The sequence below is a fragment of the Trachinotus anak genome, unplaced genomic scaffold, assembly GCF_046630095.1.
Source record: "Trachinotus anak isolate AG129_WGS33_773 ecotype Australia unplaced genomic scaffold, CSIRO_AGI_Tana_v1 ptg000010l, whole genome shotgun sequence".
In the NCBI taxonomy this organism is placed as follows: Eukaryota; Metazoa; Chordata; class Actinopteri; order Carangiformes; family Carangidae; genus Trachinotus; species Trachinotus anak.
This window is the reverse complement of record NW_027273861.1, coordinates 16,741,453-16,767,617: the sequence shown is the minus strand read 5'-3', so window position 1 is coordinate 16,767,617 and position 26,165 is coordinate 16,741,453. Positions and strand designations below refer to the sequence as shown.

The 26,165-nt window shown below is 39.4% G+C and overlaps 1 long non-coding RNA gene across 1 annotated transcript; it reads right to left on the bottom strand.

The window, feature by feature from the left end:
- Window positions 1-5,950: 5,950 nt before the first annotated feature.
- Window positions 5,951-24,317, bottom strand: LOC139627233 (uncharacterized). Its single transcript, XR_011692537.1, has 4 exons — window positions 24,236-24,317; window positions 8,392-8,578; window positions 7,016-7,050; window positions 5,951-6,812 (listed from the first exon to the last, which is right to left on the bottom strand). It is a non-coding gene; the product is annotated as an uncharacterized lncRNA (long non-coding RNA).
- Window positions 24,318-26,165: the final 1,848 nt, after the last annotated feature.

Here is a 26,165-nt window from a genome sequence, read left to right as displayed (position 1 = left end):
CTTAACTCAGCACAAGTTCACACAATGTTGAAAATGAATTCATCCTCTCTTTGTTGGCGAATAATGCCAAGAAACAAAAGAGTCCCTTTCACTTTGCCTATTCAGCCATATAAATGTTTAAGATTTGGCCAGTTCTTTGTCATGCAAAGAGACACACTCAAAGCCTTTTTCTCCGGCAGAATGTACAATCACTCTGAGAGATACCGGAGGAGTATGCCAAGCAGATGTATTAGGTGAAATTTAATTCAGCCGAGTTATTTAAGGAAACACACTGAGCCAAAATGAGTTCTCACCAAAGAAAAACTGAAGAAACACTGTATGTTTTAAAATATATTCCATATTTCTGATTTGCTGCACAACACTGTAGGTAATTGTTAAGTTTCAAACAGCTTATCTTGCTGAGACAGAGGAAATTTCAAAGCGAACGCATTTGTAATGTTTTCACATCCAAGATAAAGAAATGGGTGTATTTTTTAATTAGCAGTATTAGATTGTAATAAACACAGTGTTCAAGTGTTCTGGAGAGGAGGAAGCGTGATGCAGTCTGATGTTGTTTAAGTGTAAAAAAAAAAATCAAATGCAGACCCAGGTTTATCAGTCATCACCAACAGAAAGCCAGGAGGTATTATTCACTAATAGCGCAACCTGAGTCATGCTGTTAGATGTGATTCAAATATTGACGTAATGCCAGACACATTTGCTACTTCCATTCAAAATGTGAATTTTGAAACAGTATCTTGTGGCTGAAGGCAAAGTAAAGGTCTGTGTTTCAGACAGCTACTGCAGATTAGTGTGCTTTCTGGAAATAATGACTTTCTGCTAACAATCTAATCTGTCAGTACAAACACTGAGAAAAGCTCTGTGTTTCACATCCCAGTGAACAGATTGGCGGATTGTCTGTAGTCAAGACAGACAGTGGATCATATCCTTGTGTTGCCACTAGGGAGCTACAGTGGAGCTCAAGCGTATTAACCAAATCCTCATATTAACGCAAACTAGCTGGGAATCGTCAGGTGCAAGACAATCTCAAACACAAGAATCAGGTTTATAGATTGTTCCCCCCTGAGTTGCAAATATAAGGCTCTGACAAAGGCACCTACGCTGTATACACAGTGTCTGCTTAAATGGCAGCCACTGAACCTCAACTTGAAGATAACACTACCCGGGGAGGACAAGCACAAATGCTTTAGCCCAGGAGGCAGGCCTGGGAGCAGGACGGCAGGAGAGCGCAATTGGTATTCCTGCTTGAGTTGCATCCCGGAAGGCCAGCCCTCATAAATAATATGATAATGCCATATTTCCAGTGCTGCTGAGGTTAGCTGTATGGCAGAGGGAGAACAAAGCACAGTGCTATGGGAGTGACCCGAGGTGAGTGGCAGGGATCGGTAACCACGGGTGCATCCTGGGGTGATTGTGTTCACCACCAGTCAGAAGCGGGGGAAATGAGGAGTGTTGACAAGTTTAATCAAACTGCGTCTGGCTTGACAAGTGCAAGATTGGAGCTATAAAAATGTCTGACAGGGGCCCCATGTTTATGCAGAAAGCACAGTGCTGCTGGTACAGATCATTTACCCAGGGTTTGGGATCTGTCTGTAAAACACTTAGGCCCTTTGTTTAAGCAGAGGGGATCTTAAGCTGCTACTGTCTTGACCCAGTCCTTCAAAAACAAACCCTGCTCCTGTCAGACAGGGTATAAGAGCGGAAACATTGAATTTAACACTGCTATGGGGCGCATAGATGGGAAAATACAGGTTCAGTTTCTTCATGCAGCTGCAGCATAAAGAGGTGACTGCTCCCTGAAATCAACAAACACTGAGGCTTTTGAGGAGAGCGTAACTGCTCAGCCAATTGTTTCTGCCGAGCACAGCCACAGCAGCATATTTTGACATCCGTATATTTATGCAGAACTGATTTCTACTGTAATGGCATCTTATCTCTTTGGGTTCACTGTAAGGATGATAGGGGTGTTAACAGTGTATGTAGAGTTATTATACCAGAGGCAGGTTTTTATCTTCCTCTGTTTATGTGTCCTTTTCTCTTTCTCTCCGCCTCATATCTTTCTCTTGTCTCTTCATATGTTACATTCAGTGTTTGTGATATTTTTAGTTCAAGTGTTTGCATTCGCTGCCAGTATAGAGGATTTTTTTTTTCACCACAGCACACTATAGTGGAACCACTTAGAAGTAAGCAATATTTGCCCACTAAAATGGAAGATGTAAACTGTAATTTAATATAGTGCAAAGAGTTCCTCAGTGTAATGGATTTGTGAGGAATGTACTATACATGGGGACATCTTTTAAGTTGGGCTGCATATTATTTTACATTATTGTGCTTGGGGGGATAGAGCTCTGATATGAATGCTGTGGTGCACTCAAACAGGCATATTTTTCCCAAACAACAAGCCCAACACATTTTTATGATAGCTGAGACAGCATTATCTGTATCACCCCATGATCACTCAAACTATTTTCAGGTCTCCAGAGGCTTATTTCCAACAACATTTCAAAGCTGGGAAGGTACATCTCAACATTAACATATCAATATCTTTTTTTTTTTTCTCCCCCGCAAGAATATTGACATGTTTGTATTTACTGTCCCCAAAGAGCATTTACAAAATCCTTCCACAAAAACAAGCTGCCACATGAGACGGTTTATCACATTTTCACTGCAATGCAATGCTAAACAGTGAGTCACTTATTAGACCCATGTGACAGGTAGTCTTGGTCATTCTAAGACATTTCTGCATTTTTTATTTTCTATTACAAAAGCACAGTTGATATTTTCTGTCTTCAGACATGTAATGACTTTGAATGTTAATAGCAAATGAAATAGATTTAGTTTCAAGATCATTTTCACTGCTATACAATACTAAACAGTGAATCACATACTGTATTACATTATTATTTTAAAAGGAAGGTTGATATTCGATAATAATAATAATAATAAGAAGAAGAAGAATAAACACAATATATTTGTGATATTTTCACATTTTTTCTCAAATGACACAACATGACTTGCAGTTCTGCTGAGTCTCCCAACACTTTGAAAGTTACAAGGCTACAACATTTTATTTATGGTCTGACCATCCACCACCTGAATCCCAATGCCCTTCTTTTCCTCTGTACTGTATTTAAATGACAAACTGTGGCCTGGTTCTAACCGTGTCTGTTTCAAGTAATCCTTTCATGCTGGGGAAATTTATTCCTCTTACTTTTCATGCATGGAGCATGTATTTGCATTTTAAGACATTGTGCTCAATTTAGAAAAAGAAAATCAAAAGACAAGCTTCATAATCCAGTTAGTCGTTCATCCACCGACCTACAACCACGCTTTCGTACGTGTTGTTACCTCATATAGAAATTAGGATGCATATATCGATGAAATCTTTATATACTGGAGATGTGTATTATCTTAATGGAAACTAGAAGTTGTAACTATAACCGTAAAGCTGATGTGTTTTTTAAAGTCAAGATATTGGAGTAAAATAGTCGATACATCTATACATAAACATTTTTATCAGAATCATTTTTCATCTAAAAGCATGGATTATTCTGTGCCTCAGTTGAAGCACAAGTCATGCAGTTTATGTTTACCATAAAGTTATTATCCCTGCACATTACATTGAATTATGATTATATATTAGTGGTGTACTTTAGTGGTGCATTAGAGGTTATTCTCGAAATTAACCCTAATGACATTTAAAAGTGACAATGACACATTTCTAGTAAGCAGATCTGCACTAAAACCCCTAAACGATGATGTTAATAGCTCTCAGCCCTCACTTTGACCACAGAGCTTATTTGTTATGTTTAAGACTGACATGAAGCTGTTTGCCTGGTGTTTAAAGCTCTGGAGAGCCAGATTTACAGGGCTGTAAGCTTAAAATATTGAAAATATTGTAGTGTTTTGCTGAAGATTTATTTGGGAGACTTTGACTACTGCTACCAAGCTAATAGCTCAGTTTTCATGCAGTGAATGTGATGGTCCCAGCTTCCTGTTTGCTACAGCAGGGGTGGGGAACCTTTTATCTATCAAGGGCCATTTCAGTTTTTACAACATCCTTCAAGGGCCGTATTAAATTATTGAACACATATATCACACTAACCTCTTTAGAACAATGACTGGAATTGCTTCTCTTTGGTGAGGCGTCTGATGTTAGATAGTAGTGGTGATGACAGTGTGGTTTTCCAGGTTTGGTTCAGTCAGTCTTGAGTGGCACTGAGTCTTTGCAAGAGTCAGTTTTGACAAGAACTGCTCACAGCAGTGGGTTGTCCCAAACAGAGATGAAAACCTCAGTGCATGTCTCCTCAGGATGGGAGTATCCTCTGGACGTACATACCTACATAGAGCTTGAGCAGAGGGAGGTTATTGTACCTAGCTTTGAGCTTGTCGTTGCTTTGCAGCTCAATGATTTCACATTGTAGGTTGTCAGGCATATCAGCTGGTTCCACATTATGTGGTGTAGAAAATATGCTCAGTTCCTTTTGTTTGTTTTTCATGTCCTCAAACCTCTCGCCAAATGCCTGAAGGAGTTTTGCACACTCACCAGTATATCCAGATGTCATAGCAGGCTTTTGTTCTTGCAGGGTAAGAAAATGCACAGTGTTAGTCCTTATCATTTGCACTTGCTACAGTTTTAATTTTGCATCAAATTATTTCACATTTGAACGCAGAGAGCTGATAAGCGGCATGGGACCTTGGGGCTTGATGTTCAGCTCTGAGAGCTACTTGGTAATGTCCACCATGAGGGCCAAATCACACAGCTTCTTGCTACCACTGACCTCCACTCATCTCCATAAATTGTTCTACCTCATCCTTCAAATAGCCACTTAACTTTTCAAACAATAGTTCAGATGTGTTCATAGTCAAAACAACTTGCTCAAACAAATCTTCACCATTGGTAGTGCCATGCATGGCTTGCAAAAACAGCAATATCTCCCTTGTATCAAACTTGGAAGTAATCATGGGCTCAAAAATGGCTAGTTGGGTGGTATTTCTTATGTCTGTCGTTCCATCACAGGTCAGAGAGAAAAATTGGAAATTGTGTTTTTTCAATATCTTGTGCCATGTCACTTATCTCTACAAGACAAATTGGCACTTTGAAAGAATAGTACTTATACAGCAGCTCCACATCAGCAACAAGGTACTCCTTCACAAAGTCTCCCTCTGAATGGGGTTTCAGCTTCTTAGCTTTTAGCTCACTCACCATAAAACTTGCCTGCATAACACTGTCTTGTGAAAGCTGCTTGATCAGCACTCTAACTCCGCTGAAGATTATTAACTTCATCCAAGCACATTTGTCCTTGCGACTTATTCAGTTTAGCATGTTTTAAACTGTAATGGTGCTCAGGATCGGCCTTTTTCATCTCTGCAAATGCGTCGCCATAAACCCAGCACAGTGGCTTGGCTTTTACATCAACACAAAAATAATCTCTTGTCCATTTCTCTTGGAAAGCCCAACAGTCCACATCTATGTCATATGTTATTTTCTTTTATCACAGAAACACACCTCATTGCTGTGTAGGGATTTTTTTGTATTTCTGAGTTGCCTCATTGGTCAGATCAAACTGTCCGGATGTCCGGACTGGGTGTCCCCCACCCCAGAGCTACACCAGAGCATGGGATAGCACTGCCAGTTTGAATTTTTAACCCAAGGAAAAAAACATTCTAAATTAGCATTATGTTAACGTTAAAGGACACTTGATGCTATATTTAGGTTCATATGTGACTTTGACATTATCTTTCCTTCGATTAATCATGTCAGTGTGCATAATGTTTAATTCATAGATAAAATTATGTGTCAGGTCTAAACAACCTAAGACATTCAGAAACACTAGACAAAAGGAGAACAAGACACAGCGTTAGAGTTTTTTACTTGCAAGGAGAACGGACAGAGATATGCTCAGTTACAATCTCCAAACGTTCTGAAGCATATCTCTCCGAACCCTCTCTTTTTATTTCCTTAGGGCAGTCCCTGGTTACACAAGACAGTTGCTGTTCTAAAGGGTAGGGTCTCCTCAATCAGCAACTGCCACATTTCGTGCAAATACAGCGATTAGTAGAAACACAACTCCTTACATGGCTTGTTATTTGTTGCTTCATAGCATAAGGATAGATGTGTCGCAAGGATGACCTTTTCATACTTCTCCTTTGTGACCTCTTCACCCGGCACCCTTTCCATACTTCTCCTTTGTGGCTTCTTCACCCTCAAGGTGCATCCTGTTGACTCACTTCCTCGTAACAATTCTTAAAATGCTCTGTCTCCGACCTTTATCTTATGCATGCAGTCAGCCAAGCACTTATACCATTCTTATGGTGAATAACTGTGAACAATATGAGATAACTTATGTACACTTATTCTATCACTATGAATTCATATTGTCATGTTAACAAATAAATATCAATAAGTCAACAGGTGGTGCAGCAGTAGTTGTAACACTACATATTGTAGCTTTACAGAAAAACCTTTGGTTTACTGTTAGACAAACAACTTGCTGTGTCTTTTTCTAGAATATGATGCCCCAGTGATCCAAAGCTCTTACTGTCTGCTGCAAACAGTCATGGGGAGCAGGAGCCATTGCTGCAGCCAGAGTGTGTCAGAGTTGATTTCTGCCTGTGGTGAGGGCAACACTCAAACCACTCGATTGACAAAGTCTGCCTGGAGGCTCCATTTTGAGACTTCCCCAAAAGGGAAGGCCTTTTTCTCACCGCAAGGACATGATGGACAGTTTTACCTTTGCAGTTGGTAAAACACCATGAAATTCACACCAGAGTTAATATTGATCTGCTACAGAAGTCATTCTTTTCTCGCCCTTGGAGTCAGAAACAAAAATATCTGTTAACTCCATTTTCCCACCCACACAGGTTTGTATGTATTTTTGTGCATATGTAGTTGTCAAAAGTACATTAAGTGAGAGAAAATGACCGTAATAAGCAGCATAACTGTAAGGGTTTAATAGTGTTGTGATTCACCTCAGACACTGAACAGTCTGCCTTTCAAAATAGAAATGATTACCTTTTGCTCTTTTTCATCCATGGAAGTATGCAGTCCTTCAAGGAACAATGCAGTGCGACAAGGGAAAAAAATTACATTATTCAAATCTTTTCACTTGTGATTTATTATATTTAAAAAAAAAATTTAATTAGTTACCTTAGTCTCTAGCTCCCTCATCTCTGTCTAGAAGACTGGACTTTATTAATTGTTATTTACAGGCCAGCATTATTAACTGGTTGATGATGCTGATGATTTCTTGGTACAGATAGAGTCACATTAACTTTGCCTCATAGAAATTATGTTTCTATATACTGTAACTATTTTGAAACAGAAAAAAAGTGTTGTAAAAATATATATAATGCCACCTGAATTAAGATGATTTACAAATGATTAAATGCTTTTAAATGTGTTGAATCCGGAAAATCACTGATGTTCATACAGAGTGTATCGTCTTAAAGGATGGACATGTAGTGTACTTTCTGGTGGTTTTTCTGATGGTTGTTTAACTATTGGAAAAGCCAATTATGACACCAAAGAGGATGTGCTTACATGTTCAAAATGTAACCAAAAACACAATCTTTTCCTAACCTTAACTTGTCCCTTAGCCTTAACCACACATACGAGAGGCCACGTGGCTGTCTGTGCATCAAGTTGTTTATGAATATGTATCTCTATGGCACAATTTCATAATGTGTTTTTCTGCCTTAATATCAGAGCTCGGGGTCCTGTTTTGTAGAACTTTTGTGCAAAATATAATTTCAACACCATGATTATGTCGTATTTGTGTTTACATGTTGTATATTCTTACAATAATTTGTGTTTAATCAATTTTACACACACCAAAACCTTGGGCCATAGGCATTCAGCTAAGTCACAGGTTACATAATGTCCCTTGAACTATTGTACTGTAAAATGCACATTTAGAAAAGTAGTGATTGGGTTCCTTTGAGGATTTTGTGTGGCTGTAGAGCATGACAAGGCTATGATGTGCTGAATTCTTACAGCATTGGTCACATTGCCAGGTGCTCTTCTCTCAATTCAGGTCAGTGCCAATGTGGGACTCTGTGGAGGCATTGGTGCGAGAGCGCTTGAATGTCCATCAATACATCAAACACGTCTTCAAAACCCCCATAGAACTGGAGAAAAAAGACTGAAGTGTGTTATCGCAAGGGGGAAAAAAAAGCCCACTGTGTGAGTGACAAGCCTCACTAAGGCAGGACGACATTGCATTGCCACGTAGACATTCACTCTCTGGTAGGGAGCTTACTGCCAAAGATATAACAAACCCTGTGGTGCTTTCACGGGGAGCAGCTGACACACACACATTGGTAGGCTTCAAAGCTCTTGTCAAACCACTTTAACCTCAACCCTCTCCCCACATGAACCTTAACCCTCACCTTTGTTTTGCTCCCAGACTTTTCTCCTTGCATCCTGTTCCAAGCCAGGTATTTCCAATTTGCCCCTGTGCCCTGTGGGCCCGAGGAACTGCAGTGCGCTGGCTGTGAACCGTAGGTGTGACACGGCAGATGGAAGGAGCGGTGGGAGACTAGGTGAATCCTTCAGTCCTACGGCTAGTCTCCTGGGCTGCAAGTGGAAAGTGACCACAGTAATTAATCCATTTTCACCACTTTTTTTATCCTCACAATATTGAGCCTCCTGGGAAGAGTGTTCAGTGAAGGACACAAGTACACCAAATTCCATTTCAGCCTTTTTTATGCTCACGTAAAGTGGTGAGGGAAGGAGCGAGTGAGGTTGTGCAAAGGCTGGAAAGTATTGCATGGTAACTATATAGCCATGTTAAATGGAGGTCATGCTAATAATGTTGCTGTGGAATAACCTGAGGCAAGTACAAACATTTTAATGCATGGCTCAACTTTATGTAGATGTTCCTATGTATCAATCAAGTTACACTGCACTGCATAAAGGATTCAAAGAGAGTGTAAGGGATACTCTTCGCAGGCAAAGTGTTTGAATAACGGGTGGTCTGGATGTTGCCTTATGCATCAGCTTTCCACTAGGCTGCAACCAGTTTGTTGCATTCATTGTGATGTTGCTGAAATGTGCAAATCAAGTTTGCTGCCCACAGTTACAGCACATTATCCTCATTTTTTGTACCCACAAGCAAGTTCTACGTACCATTACAGAGAAACCCAGAAATTGGTCGAAATAATCACATTTTTCTACCCCTCCTGGCGATTTCCCTTATGAAATCTGTTCAGATCTTAGGGGTTGCACAGAAATTTCCATGTTGCATCATAATGAAAACTTTGGATCAAAGGAAGGAAGGAACACTTTAAATCTGTCTCTATAGATTAGCAGTGTAACAGCAAGTATTAATTCACAGAGAACAAAGGGGTGGTGTGCTGTACAAGCATGTACAAGACACAGAATTAAGCTTGAGGAGGGCCAGGTGCACAGCAAAGTAACGTACACAGGGAAAATAAATATAATCACTCGACTTTGCAGAAGCAGTTATGAAAGAATCAAATGGGATTCAGCACTCGGCCTTGATCAGTGTTATAATCCCTTGAAGGAAGTGACCTCTGGTCAACAGGGGCCAACAGTGCAAAGGTTAAGGCAATAAACAAGAAATGCCAAAGGCTCTGACTTTGAACAGTTTACTAAACAGACGAGTAGTTTTGATGGAGTCTCTCTTTGGACTTATTCTATTTTTATTGCCTTATGAAGAAATTGCCCTGAATATGAGAACACATTTTTCACACTTTTTATCAAGGCTGAGCCTCATCATGTTCCTCTTGAGGTTAGCTCTTACAAAAAAACACATTTTATAATGGTGTTCCCACTGAAGTGCCTTTAAAATTATGGATATCATGCAGAAGACAACATTAGAAGAATAGCTGGTTAAAATAAATAATAATTACTAGATAGATACAAGTATTATTAATAGTCATTACTTCATTGACATATAGCCTACTACATTATTACAATACAAATTACTCAAAAATTTTATTCACAGATCAAGGCATGTAGAATTCCATGTGTGTATTATTATTTTTTTGTATTATGCATTAATTTGCTTATTTGAATCCAGATTTTTTTAATTAAAAAAATTCATTTTCAGAATGTCTTTGCATATTTTTTACTTTTGCAGTCATTTATAGATTGATTAACTTCTTTTTTCTTTCTTTTTACTTACACAACTAAGCCATCCCTTTAAGTTTTTTAAACTTTATTTTCCCATGTCAGTTCTGTAGAGATAACACATCTCTTTCTAAGAGGCACCTTTCTAAGTACGCAGCCTCGAAACAAACACACACCTTTTACAGACTGATAAAACATGTACAAGGTCAGCAGGTTTGGCATAAAGTCATACAAAAGAAGGATTATTACAGTCACAAGAAAACATAAGTGTCTTTTTTAAGAAAACTTCCTTACTCTGTCAAATCATGTGAGTGCCTAACGTAATGGTCGCCCCTGTCCACGTCCCTGGTGGGCCACATTCATTCTGTTAAAATGAATACTATATTTTCAATCTATATGAATCTTCATCCCCCAAACCTTTTTTGACTGTCAGTTATATTCAGTTATATAAGTCAATCTTCAAAACTTAAAAAATGTTGGACACATGGCACTGTCTAATTTTCACTTTTATTACTGGGCAGACAATATATGCCGCCTTATGTTTTTATTCTCACTTTCATAATCAACCTCTCCCCCCAAATAAATCAGTTGACAATCAGGTTGTGCAGCACACTGTGAGAGTGTGGGCTCAGTTCAGAAAACACTTAAGTCTCCATGATTTTTAAGTCCCATCTTATCCAATCATCTGTTCCAACCTTTTTACTTGATTCTGCATTTCAAGACACAATAGGCATATGAAGCACTTTAAGAGTTGTTTTGTGTCATTTGAACATCTTTCTGGAAAGTTTACCCTTATCAAATATCCATTTTTTCACTGCAGATGCATTTCTTAGTTTACACCCATCACACAAAGGTTTAATATCCGCTATCTATGACAAGCCGGCTGATATAACACAGCCCCTGTTGACAAAATTAAATCTGCTTAGGAGCGAGATCTAAACCTTTCAATGTTGGACGACGTATGGGATTTGATCTTTAAACTCGTTAATTCAACATCCCTCCGTGCTCGGTGTAGTTGGTTACAGTTTAAGGTTGTACACGAGCCCCACAAGTCCAAAGCCAAACTATCTCCTATTTTTCCAGATGTGAATCCCTGTTGTGACAAATGTAAAAGAGGTGAGGCTCCACTCATTCACATATTCTGGACATGTCCTAGCTTGGGAAAATACTGGAGGGATGTTTTCCCTTCCCTTATCTGTAATTCTCAATTTTGACCTAGAACCCAATCCTCTGGTCGCCCTTTTGCCAATATTGGAGAGCATGCCTGTCTCCAAGCAAGTGCCATACATTGTCCTTTGCCTCCCCTTTGTGTAAGATAGAGGGATGCTGCCCCAGGCACACACACTCAGTGGCTGGGGCACACTATGTTCTGTCTAATCCGCAAACAAAAATCCACTATTCAGTTTATAACTCAAACAAAAAGTTCTTATAGGTGTGTGGACCTTTCCTAAAATAATGTCAGACTCTTCAGTCCAACTAAAGATTTATTTCCTCTCTTTGTTTTTTGTCTTTGTTGATTTTTGTCAGTGGTAGTCTGTAGAAGTATATCTACAGTATATATTTCTTAACCTCTCTTTTGTCAATTTATCTATTTCTTCTCTCTTTCTTTGCTAAATCTAAAAGCCAACTTCCAGCACCTCTCTGCAGTACTCCAAAGGGTGAAGTACATTTTTATATATGGAATTCTGCTTGTGTAGGGGGCTGAGACTGATAATTGATGAGAGGGATAAAGCTGCATTTTGTGCTACTTTCTTTGCATTTGGTGAAACAACTTTGGTTCACTGATATACCCATTGTACATATTACAAATCTGTGTGCACATTCTCCATTGGTTCAAAATTGAATAAAAAGACTTTGAGAAAAAATGAGCGTTGGAGGAAAAGGAAAAACAAGCCCTGTTAAAATTCCTAAAAATCTTCCATGGTTAAATGCAAATCAAAGATTAAGTTTCCTCAGCAATACAAACAAGCTGGAAGTAAAACAAAGAATCTTATAGAGCATGAAAAGCTGCTTAGAAAGTTCAAAAAGCATCAACATCATTAGCAACACTAAATAACTGCATCATCAGTTTATTGTCAAAGATTAACACTGACACACTGTGACATAAATTAACAATATAAATGGCTAAAAGAAAAGAACAAAGCACAAAGCCATTGAGCTCCTTTGATGACTGATAAAAATCAGTCATCATTTACAAACCACAGCTTTTATGCCAAGTAATCTGTCAGAGCATAGTGTGATCAACAGTATTAAAAGCCCTGGAAAGATCTATAAATAGGCAGCAATAATCACCTCTGAATTCAGTGAATGTCAGTCCACCTGCCTCCTGCCTCCCCGGCATTGTATTTGCAGCAGAGGAAACAAATGAGCTGAACATGTTTGGATTGCACTGTATATTTTATTATATCATCATAGTGTCTCTTAAATTCCAATGTTTGTTTTCCTCTGCTTGCGGGGCCACATCTGTGAAGTTTGTAACACTGAATGATATTTAACATCTGGCCAAATAATTCTCACAGAAAATGCCTGACAGCAACCAGGACAGCAACTGTCTGTGCAGAATTTCATGGCAATCCATGAGATATTTCAGTCCAGACAGAAGAGGTGGGCCAACCCACTGACTGACCTCACTATCCTTAGACCCATGCTACCAGAATAGTTTAAAACTACTGAACCAAATTGGTGCATCTTGAAGCAAACACTAAAGTAAAGTGACAAGACAGTGTAGTCTACTTATAATTATGACAACAGTAACACAAGTGGTACAAGCTTGAAACCAAACACACAATCAATGTAGTTCATGAAATGTTTGGATTAGAGTGGTGGAGTAGAAGGTAAACATTCAATTATACAGCTTAGGCCTGCATACACATATTACTTGCAAGATCTTACAGGATTCAGTGCAGCATATTATGTTTGCCAGAAAGAACTATAAATGAGGAAATGCACCAAAATGGATCAATTTCATTTTTCACCTCAAAATTCTACACACAATACCTCATAATGACAAAGTGAAAAAAGTTTGCTTTTTTTTTGCAAATATATTAAAAATAAAAAAACAAAAATAATCACATGTACATAAGTATTCACAGCCTTTGCCATGACACTCACAATTGAGCCCAGGTGCTTCCTGTTTCCACTGATCATCCTTCAGATGTTTCTACCACTTGATTTGGAAAGGCACACTCCTGTCTATATAAGGTCCCACAGTTGACAGTGCATGTCAGAGCACAAACCAAGCCATGAAGTCAAAGGAATTGTCTGTAGACCTCCGAGACAGGATGGTATCGAGGCACAGATCTGGGGAAGGGTACAGAAAAATTTCTTCAGCATTGAAGGTCCCAATGAGCACAGTGGCCTCCATAATCTGTAAATGGAAGAAGTTTGGAACCACCAGGACTCTTCCCCGATCTGAGGGATCAGGGCAGAAGGGTCTTAGTCAGGGAGGTGACCAAGAACCCGATGGTCACTCTGACAAAGCTCCAGCTTTGCTCTGTGGAGAGAGGAGAACCTTCCATAAGGACAACCATTTCTGCAGCACTCCACCAATCAGGCCTGTATGGTAGAGTGGCCAGACGGAGCCACTCCTCTGTAAAAGGCACATGACAGCCCGCCTGGAGTTTGCCAAAAGGCACCTGAAGGCCTCTCAGACCATGAGAAACAAAATTCTCTGGTCTGATGAAACCAAGATTGACCTCTTTGGCCTGAATGCCAAGCGTCATGTCTGGAGGAAACCAGGCACCGCTCATCACCTGGTCAATACCATCCCTACAGTGAAGCATGGTGGTGGCAGCATCATGCTGTGGGGATGTTTTTCTGCAGCAGGAACTGGGAGACTAGTCAGGGTTGAGGGAAAGATGAATGCAGCAATGTACAGAGACATCCTTGATGATATACTGCTCCAGAGCGCTCTGGACCTTGGACTGGGGCAAAGGTTCATCTTCCAACAGGACAACGACCCTAAGTACACAGCCAAGATAACAAAGGAGTGGCTTCGGGACAACTCTGTGAATGTCCTTGAGTGGCCCAGCCAGAGCCCAGACTGAACATCTCTGGAGAGATCTGAAAATGGCTGTGCACCGACGCTCCCCATCCAACCTGATGGAGCTTCAGAGGATCTGCAAAGAAGAATGGGAGAAACTGCCCAAAAATAGGTGTGTCAAACTTGTAGCATCATACTCAAAAAGACTTGAGGCTGTAATTGCTGCCAAAGGCGTTTCAACCAAGTATTGAGCAAAGGCTGTGAATACTTATGTACATGTGGTTTTTTTGTTTTTTATTTTTTATATATTTGAAGAAAGACTTTAACTGTTAGCAAGACTATTAGTCTACAGCCTTGCTAGCAATGACAGGCACTTAAGTACAGTGGTGCTTTGAGCAAAATGCTAACATCAGAATGCTAAAATGCTCAAAATGAGAATGCTAAAATGCTCAGGTATAACATTTACCTTGATCATCATCTTAGTTTAGTTAGCATTCTGACATTAGCTAATTATCACAAATGTGCAGTTGTGGCTGCTGGGATTTGGCATTTACTCAGAAACTAAAGTTTTGGACAAAGGGAAATTTTGATCTGCTGATGGCACTCAGTGTAAGGGGATGAATGTTATCACAATTGATCCTGAGGGGACCATGAATTTCTGAACCAAATTTAATAGCAATCCATCCAACAGTTGTTGAGACATTTCATTGAAAAACATAAACCTCATTGCAGTGCTAGAAGAAAAGTGTGAGGATCACCAAAGTTATTAGGATTCTTAAGCTGGTCACCATGAACGTCCGTACAAAATTGCATGGCAATCCAGTCATTGGTTGTTTCAGTCTGGGCCAAAGTTGTGGCATGAATACCAGGGAAACATAAAGCCACCCATGAATCAATGCTGTTGGTGTTGCTAAAAATACTACAACTGGTTAGGTTTCCAGAATTGCAGCCAATTGTGTAGGAAAACACATACAGAATATTCTGTCATTTCTGTGAAAGGTGTTGTTGCTGTTAGATGAGAGGTGCTCTCTGAATTCATGACATTCATATAAAACAGTTATTTAACACAGTCTGCTTGGCTTTGTCACTCCAGGGATGAGCTTGGGAGTAATATGTGTAAGGTGAGAAAAGCAGCCTGTCGACAGGAACCAATAAGCAAGGGTTTGGTGTAACAGAATGAATTTTCCCAGGGACCTGATTGTCACATTTTACCTGTGCCATTGTAAAGTTTGTCAAGGCAACCATGGCAGATTACGATGTTTATGTCTATGTCACAGTGCTTGTGCATGTCCCGTGTTTTAACAGATACTGTGGTGTGTGTCAGATTATACCTAGGCTATTTATGTCTGAGGCAGTGCAGCCACAGTCAACTTGTCAAGTTGTTAAGTGTTACTTTAGTGCTACTTTAATCATTCGGCTTCACTTAGAGCAGACATGACAGCAGACCTGCAGTCAAATGCCAACCACTGTGCAGATTAGGCACATCTTTCAGGATGTCTAAAACTATTTAATAGTTGCGAAATTGAAATCCTCTCATTTATTTTACACGGTGACATTATAATTCATTATGCTACTTCTCATTAACAGTGTATCAAATGAAGTTGACTGGTAGAGCATATTTGTAGCTTCATCATTTCACAATATTGTGTCTGGCTTGTCACAGTTTGTAAATGGCAAACACATTGTATCATGCCTGCTCCATCAATTTGGATTTGAAATATTTATTGAAACTATTAAGGTGATACACAACCTGTAGCCAGTCAATATTAGCCACCATTGGGCCAACATAGTGCATACGCTCAAAAGGGGTATTGTTCATCAATGACTCTTACCTCTGTCAAAGAATATAATAGCTCATATTAGCAAAGAGACAGCAACAAAACAAGCTTTAAGCATTTTTGGACGCTCTAATGGGCCTAAAAACACTGTAATTTTTGGCCATTATCTCAAAGTGAAGATGCAGTTCTACGGATGTGACGAGATCAAAAGCAAGAGTGCAGTCCCTCAACATTGGCCACTTTAGCTCAGTTTCCTATTACATCTAATTGATGCAAGACTCAGTAACAAGAAAGGGAAATGCCATTTGGTATGAAAACCTTTTTAGGAAGAAAAGTAACTATTTCACACAGGTTTCAAAATACATCCCTGAGTGTGAGCTAAAATCTAACCCCATTACTGAGCTGAGCCGCTCAATTACTGCATGATGGGCTCAGGTGTCACACTGAGTGTACCCCTGTATGCTTTTTGGTGATTATTTGTTTATTTTAGACATACAGCTATAAGGAGCATTTGTTTCAGTGCAGTTTATCTGAAAGAACCCCACACTCCCCTCCCCACCTTCCACTTCACCAAGGCAGTACTGATAAAGAGGTAGAGGTACAAGTATTTAAAATGTTGAGGTACTTCTGTATTTCCAATTTACGCTACTTTATATTTTCACTCCACTGCATCTCAGGGAAAAAAAGTACTCCACTACATCTATCTGACAGCTGCAGTTACGACTGCCTTCTCAGATTTATTGGACAAAAACTTTCAATGCTCCCATTAAAAAACAATGTTTTTTGTGTTTCCCAGTGCTTTTTGCTTGTGACCCCTCAAAAAGATTCAGTGTCTAATCTGGAGCCCTTGCCATGTTTCAGATAGCTATGACTAGGTGTAAGGTCCACAAATTACTGATTTTCCTCTGTAAACTTCTCAAGAGGACTAAAGCAACGATTTGAGAAAAAATGCTTTTTCTTCTTTCCTCTCCAAGCAGCAACATCCAGGGCTGAAAACTGAAGCCAACAAGGAAGTGCCAAAAACCACAGTTCCTACAATGGCCATTTGATGGTGGCTCCAAAAGCAAGTAAATCCCCAGAGACTCCCATGTTAAAATGCCCAACTTTTCAGCAGAAATAAACATGTTTGCAGTCTGGTACGAAAAAGCAGTTTTGGTCTACAACTAATTTCCCCCTTCGTGGCAACTGTACGGGGTAAGAATTTTTATATATCTCACTTGTTAAAGTTTATCAAGGCCTAAAATTATGCATAATTCAGGGCGTGGCCGCTTTGAATAACATGTGGGTGCTGTCACAGTCTGTTAGCTGTCTGCTCAGCTCACCTCAGCTAATTCAAGTCAACAGCATGACTCAGAAACAGGCAGAGTTTAGTGATGAAGTCTCTTTACTTGACAGTCAGTAAGCAGCCCTAAAACCGGATAGGCAGTAAACTAAATCTTGGTCCAGGAAACGAGCAAAATTATTAACTAGGAAAACTAACACTAGGAATAATGGCTGTAACGTTTGACACATGGGAGAAAGATGAACTAGCACAGAGGAAGGGGAGCAGACAGACTAAATATGCAGGGAAGGCGAAGACAATTAGATACAAGTGACACCAATCAGGCAGGCGCAGACAATCACAGCAGCAGGAAACACATGGGCAAGTGAGGGATCTGCAACGAGAAGACATGAGTAAAATAAAACAAGATAAATATAAATAAAATGGGAAATGATTAAAAAATATGAAACAAGGAAAACATGACCTTAAGACCCAGAGCAGGTCTTAAGGTCATGACAGTTAGGAGGTATTGGTGTCCTTGCTCACTATACAAGGCTCGTTAACTAGCTAGTTAGAAAGCAAATGAATTAGCCTTGGGTTATCTGTCGAGCAAGATGCTCAGATGCCTAGCTGTGCTAACAATGCTAGCGAGTGGGTATGCTTGCCACAGTTATTAAACCAGCATGCATCGAAGTCTCGGCTCCACACACACCCCACGTCTTTGCCTATTTTTGGATTGGCTGGCAGCTAGGTGAACTCAGGCCAACATAAGGAGAGCTGAGCAGCCTACTCTGAGCTTCAAAACTACCCTTCAGAAACCTAAGGGTGACATCATGGAGGCTTTGTCCATTTCTTTTGATACTCTATGCTCCTCACCCATTAATCATCTCAATCACCCCTCAGATTTATCTTGTCAGCCTCTGCAGGGGCCCAGACCCTAGCCTGCGAGCCACAGGGCTAAAGTAGTTAATTGTATATAAAATGGATAAAACTAGCTCCACCTTGAGCACCTACAAAAGTAAAAAAGCTGCAGTAATGCATTAGTATTAACTATCTAAAAATGTAAAGTAGAATAATATTTCACTTGCAGAAGTACTTTTATTTTTGATACTTGGCGTATATTTTGCTGATAGTACTTTTCTATCCTCATCAAGTCGGATTTTGAATACTTTACTTGAGATGGAATATTTTTACATATACACATACATACATATAAGTACTTTCACTCTCTCAAGTAATCTGACTATTTCTTCCACCACTGTCTCAAATAAAATGTTTGATACAGAACGAGCTTGTAAATGAGTCAATAGTCAAAGGCTGTCACGGTGAGCACAAATTTGGTAAAAACATTTGCCTAGACTCAAGGATGAACTGATTAGATTTTGGTAGCTGAAGGTCAAACGTCAAGGTCCTAGTGACCTCACATACATGATTTTGGTCTTGTGAACACAATATCTTGACACCTTCTCAAGGGAATCCCATCAAATTTGGCACAAACGTTGACTTGGACACAAGCATGAACTGATTAGATTTTGGTGATCAAAGGTCAAAGGTCACAAAACACTTTTTAGCTATTACTTAAGACTTCACACAGCAATTAAGACAAAATTGAAGACAAATGATTATATTTTATAAGACTCTGGACAGACATTGATGTCATCTGACACTAGTCTGAGTGACAGAGGCAACTGTGATCCTAGTTTTTTTTTGTTGTTGTTTTGTTTTTTTTTAATGCTGTGTGCTTGTTGATGAAATGGGGGAAGTGGTCAGTGTTAATCAGCTGCATCACAGGAAACATCCACCTAGAGGCCTGTATTGGGTTGCACCAACAAATTAGAAGTCCATTACTAAGTCAGAAGTCCTTAATAAGTTCTTAATAACAACTAACTAGTGATTTACAAAATTAGGTTGCACCTTTAAAAGATCTCCCTGTATAGTCCACTATATGGTGAGTTTGCCATTCTGTAGTGCTGTCCAAACGCATTGTGAGAACTATTATACCCTGTATAGTTCTCTCATGGTATCCCACAATGCATCATGAAAAGTAGTGTGCAACCAATGGTCACTAACCAAGCGATATATACCTGCATTTCGCTCGTGCTTAAAGAAAGAAAAACGACACGGAGATAATGGTCCAGGCAGTGTCCAAAAGTATATTTTCATCTTTTCAATGAGCTCACCATATAGGCCTCTACATAGGACTCCCTGGATAGTGCATGGGGAGTAGTGAAAGAGTGAGTGATTTCAGACAAAACCTAAGAAAGCTTTAGTGGCATTGCTAAGCAATGTTTTTAACTTTCAGCAGAGCCTTGCAAGCTGTTTTCCTCTCCCCTCAGTCTCAATGCTAAGCTAAGCTAAATCCCTCCTGGCTTGAGCTCTATACTTATTGTGTCTCTAATCTGCTCTATCTGTAATTTCTGCACAGGAGGTGTTTGGTTCTGATGGGTTAACCATTCGGGATGTCAGAAATTCTTAATTGTATCTTGTTATACTATGGTTGAGTGAGCTACAGGATCAGCGTGTTACACAGTGTAAATTCTGGTCTTTGCAGGGATCAAACCTGCAAGCCTCCAGTCAGGCAGCTAATCTCTAATCACCCTGTCGCTGTGCCACCTGCTCACCTCAGTATGTATATGTTTACTAACTGCAGTATAAGCTGCCTGGTAGAATTATTTATCCTGCTCGAGCATATGGCCACACTTTCGCTTGACATCTGACTCTTTTCATAGATCAAAACAAGACACCAACTAGACTCATCACACCTCATAATGTGATTATGTTGTTTCTATGCATCTAACAATGCATCTACAGTAGGTGTGTCATTGTAAATCACATGCATGTGTGTGCGCGCAACACCCGTATACTCTCCTTCCCTATATTGCCTTAAACCTTGATAAACTGAGGGGTTTCCATGGCGACAGCTCTTCACAGGCGGGAGGATCAGTGGCCTTCTTTTTGCAATAGATACAGAGCCTAGAAGACAGCACATGAAGAATTACTGAATTCATGGTGGCTACTTCACCGCTGCTCTTTCACAGTGCAATTTCAGTTGCTCAGTTATCAAGGATCTGTTGGCAGCATCTGTGTGTTTCAGAATAGAAAGGAGGAACTGAGTTATATACTTTGTTTATTCCCTCAAGCACATGAGCGACCAGGCTGTGTGCCTGTCTCCATCTCTGTCTGTTTCTCTCTCTTTTTTTTATTTTTATCTCTTTTCTTTTTTTTTTTTAGATCAGGAACTTTGTCCCTTAGGAGTCCCTACCTCCTCATTGTGTCTCTCTCCCTCTCTTTGTTTGTTTTGTTCTCCCAGAAATGTGAATGATGTGCTTGGTTTTGCCTCTTGCATGTTTGTGTAATCTATCCTCTTTCCAGGTCTTTATGATGGAGAGGAGGTCATATGGCTCAGGTCCTATCTGTTGGCGGCGCCTGGAAGTTGCTTGATATATGATCATATTCTTCATTAATGTTTACAGTCTATAATGTTGTCATCCTGATTAACCATACGGTAAATCTACATTGATGCTCTGTTCTCTACACATGACGTCTAGTGCATGTCTGTCCATCCTGGAAAAGGAATCCCTCCTCTGTTGCTTTTTTTTTGGTTTGTGTGTGTGTGTGTGTTGTGGGGTGGGGTGTTTTCAAGGATCTCAAAACAGAGGATGTCATAAGCCTTTTCAGGCACATATGTCATTTGCGATATTAAGTTAACAGAATCATACTTGACTGCTTTGGCAGTGGAGCAGATTTTCACACTGTTTTCTTTAGTTTTGGTCTCATAGGCTATTTTGTCAATTAAAATCATTCATTATATACAAAGATAGACCTGAGAATATAAGATGCTGTGCACTGCAAAGTATGATTTAAATCATGTCCTTCTGTGACATGAGACTTGTTTTGTTGTGTATATCTGAATTTCTGGGTCAAATGGGTGTAATGGGAGAATAGCACTGATCTGTACAGGAAGACATAAAATTTTCACAAGAAGTAAAAATAGAAGGCTCCACAAATAAAGGCTCCTTACGTCACTGCTAAGACCAACAGTGCCCCCACCTGGTGATCTGACTGTGTATGCTACCTCCTCAGTAAGAACAAGCTGAGTCTTAATGTGTTTCTGTGGAAATTGAATTACATGTAAAAGTACCGTGGTGTATGTCTGTAAAAACAGTGATTATGCCTGATCATTTCAAAGGACCAAAATAGACAATGCTGATGCTGGCAAGAGTAATTGATACTTAAAGCCTTGATGTGTCTTGTCTGCTGTGCTGTCAAACAGAATTATGATGTTTGGGGAATCAAAAGATTATATATTCCCTACTAAGTTAATGTTTATCCAAATCGGCTCTGAATGTGGGGTAAATTGTTCCTGTTGCTATAAAAATATGTTACACAGGATGGCACCACGAACGAGGCGTGCACATTTGGGAAACCTTTTACCTCATGAATTCGACAGATACAATGACTCCAATGTGTCATCGACATTTGGAGGGGCTGGGGCAGCCGTACAGTCCACCTAATTTGGGAAGTAAGACTATAAACAATGATAAACATCAAAAATATACATACCTAATGCATGGAGTAAAATTTGATTTGATTCAAACTCAATTACATTCCCCATGTTTCCTGTCTGTATCTCACCTGTCAGAAATGCCCATAAAAATATCCACCCAAATATATATCCAAAAATGCAATGCCTTAGGGCTGCTATGGTCTGTCACTGCCACATCTCCTTATACTCTTTTGTTATGCCTGCCTGGGGATTTTCTGAGGGAGTGAAAAGAAGAACAACAATTGACCAGCTCTGAAAATCAACCAAACCAGATGCATATTGTGACCTATGGAAGCACACTACAATTAAAGACATTTAGCCGTTTATGAAACCGTAACCATGCATAAATTAAACCTGTATTAATGAACAGATATTGAGATCAGCAATATAGACATATTGTAATCTTTAAAGTTTATATTATGAACTTACATAGCTAGCACATAGTAATGGACGCATTCATTTGGATTTGCTTTTGTGTCTTTTAGCTCTGACTTAGTCTCTGCTAATTCCTGAGAAACAATATCTGTCCTTTTAGCTGCTAACTGCTGCACGATGTTCACTGCACTCCATTTTTCTAGCTGAAAACAGCTGTGAATCAAAAGCTGTCTGCTGTAAAGCTGCTAAATGCTACAAAGCTCTGCAGGTGATAATTCTCGTCTCTACAAGCAGCTCATCTCCTATACAAGTAGTCATGTCAGAGGAGTTGTCATATAAAAAAAATTCTAAATATTTGTTATTGCAGTTTCTTGCAGCTTTCCTGTTGGCTGCACTGCCACTTTGCTGCTGTAACACTGTGAATTTCCCCACTGTGGGACTAATAAAGGCGATCTTATCTTATCTTATTTGCCTTAAATTAGCTGTTTTTTTTAGTCTTACTACATTATACACCATGCAACTGTATGTTAAATTAGTAACTTCCAGCATTTGAGCAGAAAAAGCATGTAGACATGTGCATTCAAGTATGTGTAACTGTATGAGACTTTCATGTTTAATGTAACATTTTCCAACATACTTGATCGTCATGAACATTGATATTTAAGCTCATATTCATTGTATGGATGTAAAAGACACTGAGCCTTCAGCATGGCAATGTGAGCCGTTTTGTCATCGAGCTGCTCACCTCACCGGTGCACCCGCAGGAAGGACACTCTTCATAGATCATTATTGTTTAGCTTACAGTGCGCTTATTCCAGTTCATTGCATGGAGCCTCACTGCAATAGTGGCCAGGGGCAGGGTTTATGGATTTGGGATCTACTTGGTGGATAGCTGAGAGTAATCCCAAAATATTACAGAAGGAAAAGCTGCCTCAGTAAAACTGCTTTTGAATTTGGTACTTCCAGATAAGGTTCAGGAGATGGTCATGCAATAATACGCACAGACAATTTAATTTACCAACACAGGCTGAAACACAAACAATCATAAAAACACTTGATTCAGAGAAAACCCTTACAGAGTGAGATGGATGGTATCTCTCTAAATATTTGGATAATGGGCAGTAATAATACAACAATAACGATGTCGGAGACCTTTAACTTAGACAAGGCCATCTGACAAGGATGTCCATCTTCTCCACTTCTGTTTGGCATTTTTATTGAACTGTGGCATTTCAACAAAGGAATTCCCAGTTTTAGAATTCATCGATAAATCGGTCCATTATATGTGTTAATATTTTATTATCTGCAAACCACAGTGGCATCACTAACACAAGTTATTGTTGCAATTAACAATAGTCCACTGAAAAGTGCCGCAAAATTACTATATTTTCATCATGCAATCTGGATTTCTGCCTTTGACAAACTCAAGCATTTGGGCATCAGCATTCCCACAAACTGTTTTTGTTGTAGTCACTTCAAACTGCTACTCAAAATAATACACATAACACCAAGCATTGATGTAAGTGGCCTTAATCATCTCTCACAGACAGAACAGAAGCTATTATAATGACAGTTCCCCTCAAGAAATGTCTCGAATAAACAGATACCAAAGCAATAGAGGACAGAAAAAGCCAAAATATGACCCAAAACCTTCTATAAAAATGGTTCTCATGGGCTTGCTGAATCACCCAACATTTATAATTACTTTTCAGGCAAAACAAATTTGGTGTATTATCAGATGGTTACAGAACAGAACACGGATTGAAAGAAATCAGTTGATGTTGACCATTCATCAACATGTCAATTCAAATGCTACTAATCCACTAATCTATCAATGTCCTGAACTACTTTTCCTGCTCAGGGTCGTGGCAGCTGCAGCCTATTTTGCCATTAAAAGTACAAAAACACCCACTTTGCTGAATTGTACAAGTCTGTCTGAACTACTCTTTTCAAAACTCAGTACAAAACGACACAGTGAATGTACACATAGAACAGTTAGTACATTTAATTTGCTGCATTCTTTTCACCAAGCAATTATACACATTAAATGCCAAGTAAAATATATATAATAATTGTAGACTGGCACCACATACTTTTTGCAAACTAGAAATAAAGAGATCAAAACATATTCATATGGCATTATATTAGTTCAGTGCTGACTAATCTTGAACTGAGTATAAGTGTTATGGTTGAATACCTTGCTTATAGTGGGCTGATGAACATCATTTATTACCTTACAGCTCCTCAAATGATCAGATGATCTGCACTGGCTCTACGGCATCTCAACCTCCGTGTTTCAGACAAAGATGCAGCTCTTACAGCCTGTGGCATGAAAACCTCACTTCAGCCAGCTGACCTCAGTTTGCACTTCTGTCAATACAAAAGCCACAAAGAGGAAGCAACCTCTGCTGCTACTCAAGTCTATAGCAATAACATAGTATATTATTCATATAACAGCTTAAAATGTGTCCTCATCTTGATCATCAATATATTCATTAATATAATAGTAATGTTTCAAATGAAGGTCTTTGCTCTACTGAGCTTCTCAAAATGATTATGAATTAGCTTTTTTTTTTTTTTTTTTTTGTATCTTTCCCTGAAAACATGGCACAACCACTTGAACACAGAGCAACAAGATTTTTTGTATCATCGGGGGGGAAACATAGCAACAAGCTCATTTGGGTGAGAGTGATTGTGAAATTATTGGGTGAGAGGATATGAGCTCAGTGGAGGTCTCACAGCAGGCGTCATGTCAGATTTGGAGCCCTCTGAAGGTGTTGTGAAGTGTCCGTGACGAGGTGTGTCCGCTTGATAATGTCAGTGATATAAGAGGTCTCGCCCACTCACACTTCTCCCTGCACATAAGCTGCCTTTCTGTCCTAAATTAGGGAGGGAGGCAGTGTATGTCAGATTATGAATGTTGGTGAAAAAGCAGTCCAGTTTATGGCTTTGTTTAGTGCTAATACTCGTGTTCTACTTGTGTTTTAGAATAAACCATAATTATCTGTGTGTTACTGAGAGAGCATTTTGGTCCTTTACATAGTGTCCTGTGATTTGTACAGTTTGCTGCTGCCTTAATAAGCATGCAAAGGCTATTAGCAGTCAGTGAGTGTTTTATTTATTTATTTGTATTAAAATAAATGTGTCCTCTTTTTTTGCAAGCCAGTTTCGGGAGCAATTTGACCGTGCCAAAGCATATGTTTATTTATCCTCAAAATGTCAACATCCACTGCATAGCCTTTTCTGTGAACTGAACAAATACTGGTGCCAGGCTTTTAGCGGTGAGCCAGGAATATTTTAATATCTGGTAAATACTGTCCTCTAGTGCTCACATTCTAACACACAAACACACATGCTTACCATAGGATTGTGCTAAAAATCAAGAACTTGGAAAGAATTACATTTTGCAGCATATTGTTTCATCTTTTAAAACATCATAGACTTTAGTAACCTTTTCTAAATCAAATATATTCATCACAAATGATGATAATGTAGGTCTGTCTGTACAAACACGACCCCACAGGTATTTTCTACAAGAACGTGTCACTGTGTTTTTATAATAAAACTGTATGAGTTGTATTGGCTTGTGTGTTCCTCTAGTGATGACCTATGCTATGCCCTACGAAACAATAGCTACAGTTGGACAGAAATGTCTGTAACCATGGTTTTATTATCAGCTACTCTCAAATGGCTTTTAGCCGGGGCTGGTATAGTCTACCTAATGAGGCACGTCACAATCACAGAGTGAGCAGCAGTAAAAAGGAGGGGATGGCCTATCCCTCCTACTCCAAATTACCTGATCAATCATTCACTAATGCTGAGTTCACCTGGTGAAGTCATGTCAGAACAAGGTCAGTGTGTCCTGATCTTCTCTGCGACAGGAGGCGATGTAGATTTCGATGTAGACACAACAGTTTTGCAATCAGCCCGTCAACTGGCTTCTGAAAGCCCGCAGGATATTAGAGATGTAAATGGAACATAATGGTGCCATTATAATTGTGCTCATCCTGTTCAGCCTTTGATGGCAGTGTCTTTTCTCTGCAATCCTACACCATCTGGCTAAATCAGCGTAGGCAGGAGAAGCAGAGCCAGGGGTAGTTAGGACGACCAGTATTTGATTAGGATGC